Here is a 5497-nt window from a genome sequence, read left to right on the forward strand (position 1 = left end):
TCCCTGGTTAGAGGCACCTTACTCACAGACCATTGTTTGAACCTTTAAAGAAAAATAGCCTTGTCATAAGCTTCGGTTAATATTACACTATATATGCAAAATAAGACTCCCGCTGATGTATTTTGAGTGATGAATTATGTTTTTTGATCTTCTGTATTGTACTTCATTTCTGTCTTTAACTTTCTGTTCTCTCTTCCGTAAAAAAACAATGATCTATTCTGAAACATGTAACTTCCTAAGAAATTACAAACAATGTAATCATTAAAAGAAAGATGTGATCACCTATGGTATATAAGACACCAAGTTTCACAGTAAAGTGTGGTCTCTTCCACCACTCATGTGGTCTGTGTTCTTTCTTGTAGATATTTCACCGACACCAACCCCCTACTCAGAGACCCTTAGACTCTGGTGCCTGGGCTGGTCCCCCGCACAGAAGGATACTTAGATACAAAGAATGAATGAACAACAGCAGAGAGAGGACATATCTAGGTAAATGTGATACACTGTCATTCTCTCCTGAGTTCTTTAGAGTAAAGTTGATGATCGAAAGTGAAAATTACCACACGTCTGAGAAAATTACAACTTTGTATCTCTGTGTCTATACAGATAGCATCAAGAGGTTATGGCAAAGAAATTAAAGGGTAGTGAGGTTTCTTTATTTAACTTGAATGGTAATTTAATGATTCTAAGTACACTATGAAAAGCTCAGCATGCATATGGTAATCACTGGACCACTTAACTGACATTTAAATGAGTCAAAAGTAGGTAGCAACAGGAACAAAGAAGAATAAAAAACAAAGGGAACAAACCACTAATCAATAAAGTACTAAACTGATAGGCAAACCTATCAAAATATCATAAAATTAAATGTAAATAATCTGAATCTAAACATCTCAACTAAAAGTCAGAGATTGCCAGAATCTATTAAAATAGATTCGTCACTTTAAGAAATTCACTTCAAATACACTTATATCTGAGATTAAAAGTTATATGCAATAACTAGGATTTAAATACAAATTTGGAAAAAAATAAGTTATACGCAAGATTGAAGGTTATATACAAGACTGAAAGTAAAGAAAGGGAAAAGGTACACCGTGCAAGCATTAATCCGAAAAACCGAAGCGGGCATACTAGTATCAGTAGATTTCAAAGCAATGAACGCTTCCAGGTCTAAAGAGAAATGATGCATAATTATAAGGTGTCAGCTCACCAAAGGAATACTGTGTATTCCCTAAACGTGTATGCCCCGGCCACAGAGCTTCAAAACTCATAAACAAAAGCTAATAAATCTGAAAAGAAAAATAGAAAAATCCACAATTACAGTCACAGATGTCAACAGTCCTCTCGTGGATTGATGGGTCTAGTAGATAACAAATCAACAGACATAGCGAAGAACTGAACACCATCCATGATCTAATTGACCTTATAGAGCAAAACATGATTAGGCATGTTCTCTGGTGAACTGGGGAGACCCTGGGGCTTGGGGCCTTGACCCTGTCAGACCCAAAGGAATTGCTGAAGGTTCCTGGTCTTGTCTGGAGAAGGAATTAAAGGACAGACATGAAGTACATGGGACAAGCCACACAAGCAGGAAAGTTTATTAAAGTGAAGAGTACACTGTGGAGATATGCAAGGGGGTGAGAGAGAGAGAGCGCGCGCGCTGCAGGCCCTGGGGTTGGGGTTCCATCCTTTACTGTCAGCTGTTAACCCGGGGACAGAATATTCACCACTCGGGACTGGCTTCCCAGTTCTCCTCACGGGCTCAGGGTTTCCTGTCCTGGCGCCGCCATCTTGGGCCCATCTGGTGTGATGAGGCTTCTCCGGGACTGAGGCCCAGACAGGCCTCTGACCTTCCCCTCAGCTGGGCATGGCCTCCTCCCTGCTGGCCTCCAGGCTTCCTCTTAGAGCCTAGCTAACTGCCTACTGTGACAGACAGAAGGGCCAAGCAGTTGAGAGGAAAACAAGATCACATAAAAACTAAGAGGTCGAGAGTGGTCAGAGTGGAGGAGTGATAGTAATGAAACTGATGTTTTAGGGTAATTTATCGGTAAATGTCAGGGAGATGGCAGGTGCTGAAACCAAAAGGGATCATTTCTTGTCCATATTTATCCTTCCCTCTCTTGGGGTCTGAGATGGTCAGATTCCTCTCTCCCGTCTTCCGGCCTCAGCCCAGTTCAACCTTCTAGACTTTCCCTGCCTTTGGATCTACTGGACACACTCTGGCCTGATCCTGGTCCTTCCACCTTGACTCAGGGACACATAGAGCCCTTCTGAATGAGCCTCAGGGATACATTCAGAGAAATGGGACCAGTTGCCATGTACTGTAGGCTACCCCCTCACCCGACCGCCAGGCACTGTGTTGAGACAGCATGGATCTCACGGGCCTGCGGGGACCATCTGAAGCCCCTTCGAATTCTTCCTTCTGCCTGCACACATTTCTTTCATTCTTCAATCGTTAAGGCGGACTTTTAAAAGTACTTAACATAAGACAATAAGCTCTTACAGTCTGATGGGGAAGATCCCTGAGCAACAGACATGCACAATTTGGTAAAGGTCACAAGACAGATGTCCTCCGACATCTCTGGGAGTTCTGGGAGAGAGCGGGGACCGGAGGCAGGGACCTGACGCCTCCCAGAAGACGGGTTTGGGTCTGACGAGTGGCTGGACAAGCAAATGGCATGGTTTGGGCATTCTGTAGGAGACACGTCCTGAAGCCCAGTACCCCTAAGTCAAGTGCGGGCGGGGGGAGGGGGCGGTTGGGAAGAGGAAACAGGAAGCAAGAATGGGGCAGAGGCTGGGGCCTCACTTGCTCTGCAAGGCTTTACTTACCTGCTCAGGCCAAGGACCGCCCGGCTGAGTAAGCGGACCCCTGAGGAGGGAAACTCACCTGAGACCCATCACAATGGGGGATCTTCCGACGTCTTGGGAAATGGAAAAAGCCCAGTGTTTCTGTTTTCCACGTTGCCACTGAAATGTTCATTTCTGGACCTTCAGATCTTTTCCGTTCCTTTCCCCCTCAAAATCGGAGGCACAAAACCACAGCCTGTGCCCTGTCAACATTACCAGCACACGTTAATTCACCTTCCTGTCCTCTCAAGGATTTTTAGGAAGTGGGGACAAAAGTCACACATGGCCCGTACGGGGCTCGAACCCGCGACCTTGGCGTTATTAGCACCACGCTCTAACCAACTGAGCTAACCGGCCAGATACATGGGCTCCCCTCCTACACTCTACTAGATATTAAACATGATATTCCAATCACTTCCCAAAAAAGCTTTCAGATTCACCTTGGAGCTTGGAAGAAGTTGCGGTCCTCGGTTTCTTCTGAGCCCGGAATTTCAATTACAATACAGTGCTGCACCGCTCAAGTTCAAGTGTCACCTGCTTGGGGGTCTCACAACCGCCTTCTGTGCAAGGCAACCTCGGCACCCGCCCTCCCCCCTCCGACGGCTCTCTGGCTGTGCTCGCGGAGCTCGCTCCCAGGGTGGGACTCACCCCTGCGCCTCGTGGCTTCCAGCGCGGTCCGCACTGTGCTCTCCCCCCAATTTCTACCAAAGGCAGGACTTTAGCTCGTGCCCCTTTGTACTTGATTCGGGAAAGCACTCCCACGTTTCTCTTTGCAAAGGTCACTGAACAGGCGCGTCCCCGGCGGTCTTCGTACCGCATTTCTTCTCCCTGCGACAGGCGAGGGGCACGGGCTCTGCGCACAGACCGGCTCGGAGGGGTCTTCCCGGCGACGGACGCGCCCGCGGGGAGTCCGGCGGGAGGTCCGAGGACGATCCTCCAGTCCCCCGCCCGGCCGGCCGCTTCCGGAGCAGAAATTCACTGGGATTCCGTTCCGGAAGCTTCCGGAGGCCAGGTAACCGGCGGGCGGAGGAGCCCGGGGCCCAGCAGGACTAGCGCGTCTCCGCCGGCGGCCTCCCTTCCACGACAGGTTCGGGGCCTAGGGCCGGGACCGCGCTGCCAGGGTCCGAGTCTCCGCGAGGCTGTTGGACGGGACCCTCGCGACCCCCTCCCCCAGGTCACTTGCCACCGGCTGGCCTGTCCCTCCGCCCCGGCTTCCGGAAGTCCGTCCACCCTCCCGGTGAGCGCGCGTCTACGCGTCCGCGCACCTGTTGCTGCTGCGTCTGAGCTCTGCTTGGCGAATGCTCCCCCACCACCACCTTCCTCCTCCCCCTCCTTCCTTCCTCTTCCTTCCCTCCCCCCTCGCTTCCCTCACCCCTCTTCTTCCTTCTCCCTGCCCTCCCTCCCCTCCCTCCCCTCCTCTTCCAGGATGGACTGTGGGCCTAGCCTTGGGTAGAGGCGAGAAGAAAACCAGGAAAGCTTGGAGGAAATGCGTTGAGGAGACACAAACCCTCGTTGTTGCGTTCGTCTGGTCCAAAGACAAAGCCCAAAGAGGCAAGGAAAAGGCCACAAACCCCGCGGACAAAAACGGGCGAGGCCGGAGCCCAGCCGCCCGGGACCGGAGCGCGGCCTCACTCCGGCGGACTGACGGGCGGCAAACCGAGCACGAGCCTCGCGGGCGACAAGTGTCTCCCGTGTGACGCGCCCGCGGCCGTCCGGGGTCTCCAGAGACCAGCGTTGTGCTGCGGGTCCTTCTTATCAGGTTTCCCTGAGAGTTTCCCCCGTGGAAAAACCGCACGCAGGAAAAGCCCTTCCGCATCCCGGCCCCCAAGCTGGGAACTTGGTCGCCAGCCCCGGGGGGCATCCCATCCCCCGACCCCAGGGCGCATCACAGCCGCCGCGGGGCGAAGCCTCGGAACCTAGAAAAAAAAGGAAACAAATATTCTTGAGTTGTCAGAAAACAAAAACAGGACACGTGGGCAGCACGTGAAGAGAGGGAAGCGGGGCGGCCGCGGAGGGAGGGCAACCTGGTGCGGCCACTGCGGGAAGGGGAAGGGGACGCTTTAAAAACCTTAAAAATAGAACTACCATGTGACCTAGTAATTCCACTACAGGGTGTTTACCCAAAGACAAGGAGGCGCCACTTGGAAAGACACACGCACCCCTGTGTTTGCTGCAGCAGACTTCCAGCGCCAGATGTGGAGCCGCGGGGGGCTGCGGATACAGTGGAGCATAACTCGTGCATAAAACGAGAGAATGAGACCTGGCCATCTGTGTCAACTTGTATGGACATTGAGGGCATTCTGCCAAGTGATGAAAGTCAGAGGACAAATACCGTGGACTTCACTTGTACGTGGAATCTGAAAATCAAAAGAACAAACAAAGACTCATAAACACAGAGGATAACCAAGTGGGTGACCGTGACCGAGGGGCGCGGTGGGTGGTGACGAGCTACGGAGCGGGGATTACGAGGTACGCACTTCAGTTATCAGAGAAACCGGTCAGGGAGATGGAAAGTGCGGCCTGGGGAGCAGAGTGACGACCCTGCCGTGCCGGGAACGGCGCCCACCCTGTGAGGAGCGCTGAGGGACGCCGAGAGACGTGGCGTCACTGCTGGTGCACCTGAAACATAGGACACTGGGCGCCAGCCGTC

General features: G+C 51.9%; 1 non-coding gene across 1 annotated transcript; it reads right to left on the reverse strand.

The window, feature by feature from the left end:
* Window positions 1-3130: 3130 nt before the first annotated feature.
* TRNAI-AAU lies at window positions 3131-3204 on the reverse strand. The gene has a single exon. It is a non-coding gene; the product is annotated as a tRNA-Ile (tRNA).
* Window positions 3205-5497: the final 2293 nt, after the last annotated feature.

This window comes from Suricata suricatta, chromosome 7 (assembly GCF_006229205.1).
Source record: "Suricata suricatta isolate VVHF042 chromosome 7, meerkat_22Aug2017_6uvM2_HiC, whole genome shotgun sequence".
Taxonomy (NCBI): Eukaryota; Metazoa; Chordata; class Mammalia; order Carnivora; family Herpestidae; genus Suricata; species Suricata suricatta.